Consider the following 11,638-nt stretch of genomic DNA (forward strand, 5'->3'; position numbering starts at 1 on the left):
CTCACCTCCAACATATTTGAAAGGTGAGAATGCTTAAATAGCGCCACAGCAGTTTTTGTGTTCTCTATTTCTGCGAAATGTTGCTCACCAAAACACAAGAAGGTCGTTACATAAGCCTGAAACATCGGCCTGATTCCAGGTTTTCCACCCCGGTGATCACTCCATAGACAGGCCTGAGGATTTCTCGGTGCGTTTATGATCTAAAATGTCCAGCATTCCTGCCTTAATACGTTTCCTGCCTCACAAAGCTTCCGCGAAGCCAGTTTAGAGCCCTCACTAGGCACATCAAAACCCTGAAATATAATCCCGCAACATACCAGACCACTGTAGTGAATTTTTCAGCTGAGAATGAAAGCTCTTTCTCTTTGCTCTCTGATCACATAGAGGACTTACGTACTGAAATAGGCAATCTGAATGTAATTTTCGAGCACGAACTACAACTGGGTAGTCTTTGAGAGGGTATGAAATTCTAACAAAAATGGTTCCTTAACTGCAACACCTGTCTCTCCATGCTAGTCTGAATGTGAGTGTTCTGGTGAGTATCTGGATGTAATACGCGAGTCGATGGGCCCTACGTATTTTCTCAAGGCGGCAGCCCAGAAGCAAAATTCACGCAACCTGTGTCTTTAGGTATCATTTTGTTTACAGCTGCATAATATGGGACTTTTATTATTATCTACCTTCTCTGTAAGGAAGAATACACTTACTAAACGCCTCTTCCTATCATTTCATGCTTTCCAGATCAGGCCAGTTTAATCTACTGCTGCCCCTGCGAGATGAGCGGCTTAATAATCGGCATAACACCAATCTAGAAAGAAGACAAACACTGTATATTGAGTTTCGCTTGCGTATTAGGCCTGTGAAAAGAATAATTTCCAAGAACCTTTACTGCGGAAGGTGTTGTGCGCCGTTGGCTGCAAAACTCAAGGCTGCAAAACTCACTGCAAAACTCAAGGCTGCGCCGTTGGCTGCAAAACTCATTGTAGGCAATATCATTGGATACAGTGACGGCCACACCATTCAAAGAACCTGATAACATCAGTAAAATAAGTTTCCGCAATTACTCCAGTTCAATTTTAATCAATTTCATGGAAAAACTTTGTTGCTACGATAGGTCCGAGGGAATACTTTCAGGCACTGCATCAAATAAAAGCCTGGAAGTGGTTTACACGCAGACAACTGTTCTTAGCACCGGGCATAGTGATAGAAGATTTACTTTCTATGCTGGCAGCTGGGCTTCGTTATCTTGACTTGCGGGAGGGTTTGCAGGATGACCTGCAAGATTGCCTTGCCCAGAAGCAGATTAAAATCCTTTCCCTTTGCTCCACACCGAAAATATACCGGCTTAACAGAAGAATTCAATTTTAGTCTGTTCATTTCGGCATTCTTGTTTTGATGAAGTGCTGCCATGGCCCGATAAGCATCTGGAGCTCTTTTTTGGCTGGCAGGCTTCAGCGCAGGAAACAAGCAACAAATAAAAGCGATTTTTATGTTAGACCGGACAGCGTGACTATACTGCGACCAGAAATATTTGTGTGACATTTCAATTTATGTAATCTGGACTGTTCCTATACATTATCAATGAAGACCACAGCGAAACACCAGTCTGTAATGAGCACTTCTCTACAGTGCACTGTAGTCGCTACAGAAGATGTGTCCATCACAAAGATTTCTACCATATATATTTATTCAGCCTCGCACGAGATTGATTTCGTTTACCTTGAAAACACCTGCGTTTGGGCAGTGGACGAGAAAATTGAAAAATGTAGTGCAAAACTATGCCGACAGCGCTTACTTTCCCAAGATAAATGAGAACGAGCTTTCCGCCGCAGTTGAAAAAAATTAATAGGATGGGATAGCATGTTCCGGTGCTAAATCCATTAAAGCCAGGGCTTTTCAGTGCTCACTTGAAGTGTAATTTGTTACTTTTTACCAGACTACGTATTCCTAGAGCGGATGTTGTACATCAAGTTACCAGTGAGAAAAAACCGGTCACGCTGTTTTTCTATCTCATTTTCTATGGTTGTGCTAAATAAACAATAGTCAGGCATGGCTTGGATAAAATATATCTCGGCAACTCCGCACCAATCTTTAGAAGCCGTACGCGCTTTTGGCCAAAGCAGGAAAGGCGCATTTTCTGCTTTTCAGTGCACACACGGACCCCTGGAATTTTGTAGAACATAGCACATGAGACTCAAGCAACCACTGCAACACGACGCTAGGCTCCTTCCTAAACGACTTTTCTGTTGCACATCGATGCGGAACGCATTAGGGAGATGTACCGATTACTAGACTGGGAATTTTGGTCACTTGTGGCTTTTTATTTTTTGCGGCAGTTGCGTTCTGCGTGTGTGTTTATTTTTCTTTGCTCGTTGATCCACCCTGTGCTATAAAACACGCGTTTTGTGTTTGTAATGCTTCCCCGTCTCCCTCTCGTGCCACGCGAAAGTTTTATAGCAGAGCCCGAAGGTGGAAGCCTGGAATACATCCTGAAATCACGTTGTTCAGATTCTGCCTCTTTACCATCAGATAATTTGAAACCCTTAATTCCGGCGAGGCTCTGCCGCAATTGTAGTTATGCGTGTAGAGAGGTAGTGCTTCAATTTAAGAATTCAGCAGAAAAACAACACATATAAATAAACATAACAAATATTGAAAATTCGCAAACGTTCTGGAATGAAATAACGTTTTGTTACAAAAACTGCTCTGAGCTGAAAGTTGTCATTATTTTGTTCATAGTGGCTTCACAGAGAATGCGATGTAGAATAAGCCTGTGTGCAGGATTATAATGGACGGGATATTCATATTTAACAATGGATAGCAAGCGTATCAGTTATTTGACCAGATATATTCAGGGAAAAGTTTTTTTGGTTTTTGAGCCAGCCCGGGCAGGACTCCATCGCTGTATTGATTTGACATGTGTCAAGCGGCGCGGAAAAAGAAAGTTTGCGATTAAAATGCTTGATTTCGCCCCACGCTAAAGTAGGAAACGGTATTATGTAGAAAGCCATTTTTTAATTACAGCTAGCGAAGGGGTTTTTCAAACGGCGGAATCAATTTAAAGCCTGTCACAGCGTTTCAAACATGAATGACCAGTTGCTAAAAGGCAGACTATTTGTTTTTATCATCCCAATTTGTTGATGAATGAAACCTCATGGATGTGTTTGCATTGTTTTTCTTTGGCTCAGTGGTACATTCACCTTCAGCGAGAAGCGTATAAAAAGCGGCGCTTCACATGCAAGGTCACATCCTCCCGGATCTCCCTGCAGTGGCCTCAGCTTCAGTGCAACGGTACGTTTTCCACTTCATCGTATAAGTAGAGTCTTCATTTATTATAGTATGTTTCCGCTCGATTAAACTTCTCCCTGCATTCCTTGTTAAAATTTTCATGTTCCCGAGAAGCCAAAGGGGTTCGTTATATTCGACTAAGATGACCCAGGGTCCCTGCCGTATCAAAGCGGCACTGCAAGCTAGATTTTCCGTCTCCTTACGGTCTGCCTTGCTTAAGATTTTGGTACCGCGATAAAGAATCAGAATGCCATTAACACATTACCTAAAATGCATATCTTTTTGAGAACCTATCAAATCTATGTAACACGCTGAAGATTAGACGCGAGGCTCTAAAGCTACGCTGCTTTTAGCTTCCCTCCTCAAATGTAAAGCTATTGGGATTAAGGGCAGCAATCATGTGAACATTGATTTTCATTGTCCGCCTCCTCTAGCTTTTACGCGTTTTATAACTTTTCTGTTAGTGGTCCGATATGATAACGACGAGTGCGAAAAGATAGCCGCCAAACGAGAGCTGTTAATGGTGGTTACAAGGTACGCCATAATAAGGGTCGGGTGAGTTCACATCTCCTTCGGTATTTTTGTTACGAGTCCTCCACGCAACGCTTTCTGGCGTTTAAGTTTATACAAAAGCTGTTTATTGGTCGTCATTGGGTGATTGTTCACTTTGCCATTATTATATAATTCTCCACTTACCAGTGGCCGCGTACAGCTATCACTTCGTGAGTCATGCAGGGTATCAAGACATCGAAAAAATATACATTCAGCTTTGAATGTGATGAGTGGATTCTCCCACAGTAGCTTCTTGTACGAGTAATGCATTTATTTGGTTTCTTTATTGTCTCAGCCTTATTTCTTCCCTTTTAACACTGAAGCCTGTTTATGACTATTGCATGCTTGAAGAAATTAAAACTCTTCGCGTGTACTGAATAGATAAGTGCGGCTTATATTTTTCGTTCTGCCCTCTTCTGCAGACGTCGCTCTTTGAACGACATTTTCATTCGCAACAGAGGACAAATTACTGAATTCTTTAATGTTGACTTCTTACAGCTCTCGAGAAACATGGCAAACCTGTCAACTCTCATCGTCTGCGGGTCTGCTTTTTTAGGTAAAAACTTTTATTTGTGAGCCGAAACGCAACACACTGTTTAAAAAAAAATCGAATTATCGTGTGAAATATTGCTATAGAAGCAAGAATTGCCTCCATGAGGCGGAACCCGACAGAGAGCGCCTACAACGGATACCAGAACATTGCAGCTGTGCATAACCGGAAGCAGCTAAGATTTCGTGGTCCCTCCGAAGCCAGAAAGCCTTTTTTGCCCATCTGTGTTTTCTTAAGTCGTTATGAAGTCGTTGTGTCGTTATGAACAAAATAGTTTTCTTTTGCCCGAAAGGCAGAAGAGGACGAACAGCTGCAGATCATGTTCTAGCAAAGGCAGGACATGCTGAAGATACAATGCGGCCAGTTACATTTCCTGGGAAGTTTTTACTTGCTACGTTGGCTTTAACTGAGTTTTAATACGGGGTGTTTTTCAAAGAATAAAGTAGCCCCATCTGGATAGAAGATTTTCAAATAGAGCAAACGATTGTGAGCTAGTTGCGAAGAAAGAATATTCTCATCCGGTAATAGAACAAAAATTCACGAATGTGGTTCTCATCAAGCTACAGAAATATGTACTTGATGTTAGTCATTACTGCACACTGCGCGTCTAAAAAATAAACAGCGCAACTTCAATGCTTCTTGTTTTTCAAATCTGTACATACCACGCGTTGTGTATCGTTTTATCGACCCAAGCTTCGGATAACGCCACATGCACGTTCCAGTTATGAATTAAATCCTTTCAATAATGTGGCATTTCTTTTCACAGCGGCTCTCCTAAGCGGAGCTGCGGGTCTACACTTCTCACTTATGGGCCGGGACATTCCTGGCGACGCCCTCGAGGAGAGAATTGAAGACAGCCATGAATGAGGGAAGTCCTGTTGACGGCGCCAGAAGTATGTCTTGATGGAAAGTGAGACGCCACGACCATTGGCAGAAACGAGAAAATAAAGTGGACAGTTCAAGACTTCATATCCCTTTCGTGCCTACTTGACCAAATGACATGCACATCCCTACACCAACTATGATTTTCATTTGAATATGTAGGTTTGGGATCAGTTAACTTCTTGCAGTCATAAATATAAATCCCGCACCCATCGGCAACGGCACAAAAAAGGGCTCTGCTGCCGAACTTAACCCATCGTTGCCCGAATTTCGAAGATCGAGCACGGCCTCAGCTCGAGATAAATAGCATAAGCCCACCCAACTTTGTCCCGCGTGTTCAAGCCCCTCTCCGTAGCCTAGGCCCGGACCACTTAGCTCGACGAGAGGTCCAGCCGGGTTCGATCCCGGGTCCGACAGTAGCTCAAGAGGGAAATTGCTTACTAACTCAAAGATGTCTCCCGTTACACAATTAAGGAAGTAGCCTGCAAAGGCGGTGGAACCACAACACTTAAAATAACTTGTTTCGTGAACACAGAAGGAAGGTGATAGGACGCGGGCTAACGCCGTCTGATTTTGAAACAGTGATCTTCTCTCTCAGAAGCTTCAGTTTCTGGAATTTTTAATGTACATTTTTACTGAATATTTCGTTTCCTAATGTACATCGTGTGGTGGGTTCAATTCCTGAGCACACAGGCGCCAGTCTTACAAAAAAGAAAAGCAAAATTAGGCCCTTGTTTCATGCTGTGTGTCCGAAATTTCGGAGTGCTATAAAAACCATGCTCACCTTTACTGGCAAGTTTCATCGCTCAGAAATGTCTTTTCGGGAATCGAAGGCAGACAGTTATGAATTAGCTTGGAACGAACGGCTGCCCTTTGACCAATATAATGAAGATCTTTCTCTCGATGTTCTTGCCTACATTCAAACGCCGAGTCGTGGGCGCTAACTCAAAACAGGAAGTGCAAAGCGGTTTTTCTTAGACATGACCATGTGTTCTCGATGATGGCTGAAATCGCCGAAGCATGCGGTGTAGTGTTCTTTAGTAGGCGGGCGGACTCCTGCAAACCAACCATTTGTGAGGCGTTACAACGCGTCACTTCGAACGTCGCGTTGGAGCAGCCATTGTGGAATATTTCGCTTTTAGAGATGAAGCTCTGCTACTCTAGGTACTACTCTCAACTTCTCCTGGTTTTGCGCACTAGAACTTGAAGCCGTACCAAGGTCAAACAAAGCACTTCCCCCAGACTAACAATCTGCGGCTATTTACGCCTTGCTGCGCATATTAATAGTATGCCTATATGGTATAGTCCTAGTTAATGACCAGCAACCACGTGATGTATCACCAGTTGTTACTTGGCACTCGGCCTTGACCTTTCTGCTATAAAAGTTAACCTTGACTTTGGAGCGTGACCTCTCGAGCTGTGATTCTCATTGCCTGACGAGACGACAAGCAAAGACAGCATTCTTCGCTACAAGTGGGCTGGCTTTGTATTCGGTCGCCTGCTAGGTTCAGCCGCGTTTGAGCTCGGCGATTTTTTTCTGTTGAGTGAAATTCTTGCATTTCATCGCTTATCGCAGCGAGGCGTGAGCGTCCCTTGCTGATTCATAGGACTGTGACTGAACATGCCGCTGCCTAAATTGGGTCTACAGCTGTGCTTTCCCTGATTACGCGTCAAAGAAGAAGTTCTACTATTGATTTATTAATAATGCAAAAAAAAAATATTTTAGCGCCGGCAGTTCTTTATTTTCAGGACGTTCCAGGCAGCAGTCCAAAAAGATCATTGCCTGTATTTTCCGCGGGTGAGGAAATTGTGACTATAGTAGACCGGAAGAAAACAATTGACACTCGATCAGACAATGGGATGCGAACAGCGTGCGCGAGCAGTTATAATTTTCCATTTATGCACTGCGATGCAAGCATTTTGAAATGATACTTCTCGTTGCACTGGCGTTAAATACGTAGTTTGGCTTGCCGACCTCGCGTTACTACATCATCTCTCGCTAGCCCTCTCCTCTGACGAGCCAGAAGACGTCGTAACCTCTCTCTTTGCAGTCCGGGGCGACCAGGATGCCACTGTGTTTCTTTGTCTTCGCTGGCGGCCCACATGGTTTGTGGCTGGAATCCTTTCGTTCAGCCCGGGTGGCGGGAGCTAACAGCCGGGAACGCGGTGAGCAAGGACTCATAGATCATCGGAAAAGTTTGCAAATGTCGGTAACACTGAGATTTTGTACAACTTACTTGTTTCAACTCATTTTTGTTTAACAGGGGGATATTGTGCGGGTTAGGAAGATTACGAAATGGACAAGTGCAAATATTTACCTTGAGTAAAGAAAATATCCAGCGAACCGCTTGATTAAAGTATTTCTGTTTAAAGCAGATTCCAGGATTTCTGTTAACTGACACAATATCGCACGGAGAAAAAAATTAGCTTCGAGATTCTCTATATATGCTCGCTTATATACGCGAAAAGCAGCCTATGAGTTAACTTCAGAATTTTATTCCACCGAACCTAATAAGAAATTGAACCAGCTTATGCATTCTATTAAACTGACGCTGAGGACGAATTGAGGGTTGCCTACGTCAACAAGGAGGCGCTTCTTTGCTCACACAGACCTTTTTAACAGAAATAGCAGCCTTTTTTCCTTTTTTAAGCTAGGAAAGAACAAAAAAGTACAAGCAGGTGTCAATTTCGCAAGTTTACTGGATACTTCGAAGCCGATTTTTTGGCTTCCATATTAGTCGCTACGCTTCATCGACATTCGCCAGAAAATGAATGCATCCCGTTCATCCCGTTAATGACATCGAGCGCTTGAATCGAATAGCGGGAGTATATTGAACTCTAGCTTTCTTCCATATTATTCCGTTTATTTTTTCAAGGGCGAGGTAAACATAGCCACAAAGAGCCAGTCAATAACTTTAACTGAGAACAGGAATTGCATGCAGTTTTCCTGAATGTGCTTTTAATACAAGGATGGAAAACCACGCTCTCTGTTGCTGTTTCGAAGCTCGTGTAACAGGCCTTGTGTAGTCTGATGTGCAGCAGTTGTCAAAAGTAAACAGCCAAGGGGGCTTTGGTGTAGATTATTGAGTGTATCTATATAGCCTTGCCTGGTGCTAAATTTTTTCTGGATGTGAGAGGAACACTAGCCTTCAACTCTTACACGCTAAGGACTGCTGCGGACCCCGAAGCAATTCCAGTAAAAGGAATTCAAGCTATCCATGGAGTTCTTAGTTCTGGGAAAAAAATTTGTGTGTTTGTTGTATGAGTCTGAATGGCAGGTTTGTAAAAGCAGCCATAAAGTCCCAAGTGTCTACACTGTATTACTTCAGCTTATACTCTGTTAAAAGAGTATTTCGAGACAGTGTAGTCCACTGCACTCACTATATGCAGAAAAAGTTGCCCCGGAAAGAGCACGCTAGCTTCACTGAAAACATTCGTGAAAGTGTTTTGAAGCACAATTTAATCTTTACTGACCTTTCTGGGCTCTGCCGCAGTATGTGGCATGCTTTGTGACAGCTAGTGGCACAATCTCATAATTTTGGATGGTTCCGTGAGTTCCTCTTGCCAGCAGCTCTCTTTGCTGGCACTGTGCCTCCAGAATGATATTATCAGTTCGATTGCGCAAGCCCAGCTTGGCATATGTGCGTTAAGCCGAAAATAATTTTCATCTGCGAGATATTTGCCCTAGCTTTTGAGGGAACGCAGTACGACGCCTGGGAAAAGGGTGAACGGAAATTATCGCAGGTGCCTACCCCGAAGAACTGCCGATTGAGTTGCACAATTTCCCCGCATCAAGTGGAGGCTGAAATTAGAATACCACCGCTGCGCTGCAAGACCCAGTTCACTGTGACTTGCAGTGAGGCGAGGTCAGGTGAGTATGTCAGACCAATCTGGTGTACAGATTACGCTAGCTCGGACAGATGTGGTGCGCACAAGGTAACTCAACAAACCGATCTGTGCACCTCAATGTTGACATCAGACCAGCCGTGCAGGCCGCATTACAATGCAAGCACGCCGGCGTAGAACCCACGTAGGTACACTTAAACCGTTCCATTAATTAGAGATTATATTAGACCATAAAAAAGTTAAAACCACTCAATATATTCGTGATGCTCTAACAAAGATGACACACCAGCAACATCAGAGCTAAAGGAGTCGTGTCGTGATGGTTGTCCGACACGCCATAGAAAAGAAGGCGTAACCTGTAGCCATCTACACTTTATCATAGAACATAGTGACGGCTTTAGTTTTTGGAAAATTTCATCAAGTCAGTTAGAAATTTTGTTCAATTACTTCTGTCACCTTACATTCGATTTCATGTGCGATTTCATGTACATTCGATTTCATGTACGTGCTAAGCGAATGCTTAGCACGGGCTGCATTCAAGAAAAGCCTGGAAATCTCTTGCAGCCAGACGTCTGTTCCTGGCTGCAGGCTGAGCTTTCGAAAATATCTTTCTGCAACAGCTTCAAAGCTTCGTTATCCTGACTTTCCCGACCGCTTTCTGGGTGATCTGTATGATTACTTCGCGCAAGAACACATTCAAGTAGTTTCTCTCTCCTCCACACCTCAAATATACCAGGGCCAATATTACGATTTCATTCAGTCTATTCTTTTTCGGCTTTCTTCATTTATAAAGGGCTGTTATGGCGCAGCCATAATTGCTCTGGTCTGTCAGCTGGCGGGCGTCCTCAGTGGCATAAAAACAAAATAAATGAAAAGGATGATTGTATGGCATCGGTCTGCATCACTTTCCAGGGGCCAGCAAAATTTGTATGGCATTTAAAGCATGCAATCTCGGTTAGTTGGGCATGAATGAAAACCAGATCGAGGCAGCTGTTTCCATTGAGCAATTCTCGATAATACACTGCAGTCACTTAAGATTTGCCGTCAAATATCCTTGTGATGTCAAGGACTTCTTTTGTTCGATCCCGGCCGCGGCGGCCGAGTTTCTATGGAGCGAAAATCTAGTGGCCCCTGTGCTGTATGATGTCAGTGCACGTTAAGGAACCCCAGGTGGTCGAAATTTCCGGAGCATTTCACTACTTCGTCCCTCATAGCCTGAGTCACTTTGGAACGTTAAAGCCCCAATAAAACAGAATTTTAAGGCGAAAGCCTTTAATGCCTCATACTGTCGTTAGCAGACGCGTCGGCAGCCGTGTCGACATCCGCGTCGGCAGCCGTGTCGGCAGATTTGTCCGCCTTTCGGCGTCCCCGCTTAAAAAGAAACTGCGCCTAGGGAGGGAATCGAACCAGGGCCTTTGGCATTTCAAGCGGAGACGCTACCACTCCGCCACGAAGGCTATTTTTTTTCTTTATTGCATGGAAGAACTTCCGTAAAAAGGGGAAAACTTCAAGGAAAGTGGTTCGCGTCTGAAGTTACCGGGCTGCTTAATAGGAGCCCGCCATAGCCCTAACTCAACACTGCATCCCCATCAAAACATCAAAATTCAGGGAGGCACACACATGCATCTAGACATGGCAGCCAGCTTGGAGGTTCTTCGCGTGCAGCATATACGCTCCTCACCAAAGCACACTGTTCACGAAACACAGATTTGGACGATCTTGGTGGCTCGGCATGTCAGTCCATCATACGGCTTTTCCAAAGACTGAATAGTCCCATCAACATAAACAGGTCATAAGGCACAACAGAGTTTTTGCCAACAGGCAGAAATCTAATAGTGTATGGTGTAATTTCAATGTCCTTCTTAAGAGTTCGTTGTAGTATGTCCCAAAAAAACATGGCATCACGGCACAGGATGAAGCAATGATCAATTTTCTCAGGCACGTTACACAGACGGCAATTCACATTCCAGGGTACAAACATCCCCTTGTCATTAAGAAATGTCTTGACAGGCAGCGTCACTGTGTGTAGTTTGAAAAAGAACGTTTTAGCGGCTGCCTGAATGCACATCCGCCTAACACGCTTTAGAACACTGATGTCCCAAGACCCCAGATAAGACTGCCGATACAATGGTGCAGGGAACAAAGACTCAGTGAGAGCCTGAGTCATCTGTTTTCTCGAGAGGCTATATAGGTAATCTAAATAGAAGCGCACAGTGAGGAAATTGAAAGTGTCAGCAACCTCCTTAAGGAATCTCCATAAAGTCCACTCACGAGCCTGCACAGTCGGTGCGAATAAGTAAGGCAAATTAAAACTAAGCCGCCTAATGAGCACAGCTACCAGAAACGGGTGGTTTGCCGATTTGAAAAAGAAAAAACGGGAAACAAGTTGATGCACGAACAGGTGAACAAGGCCCACTCCACCACCCTCTAAGGGAAGGAACAAGTTGTCACGCCTCATGGACTCCCATTGAGAGCGCCACTCGAATGTTGCAAATATTATGTGTATTGCTTGCACCTTCC

This window comes from Amblyomma mixtum, chromosome 6 (genome assembly GCF_055824585.1).
Source record: "Amblyomma mixtum isolate Tamu chromosome 6, ASM5582458v1, whole genome shotgun sequence".
Classification (NCBI taxonomy): Eukaryota; Metazoa; Arthropoda; class Arachnida; order Ixodida; family Ixodidae; genus Amblyomma; species Amblyomma mixtum.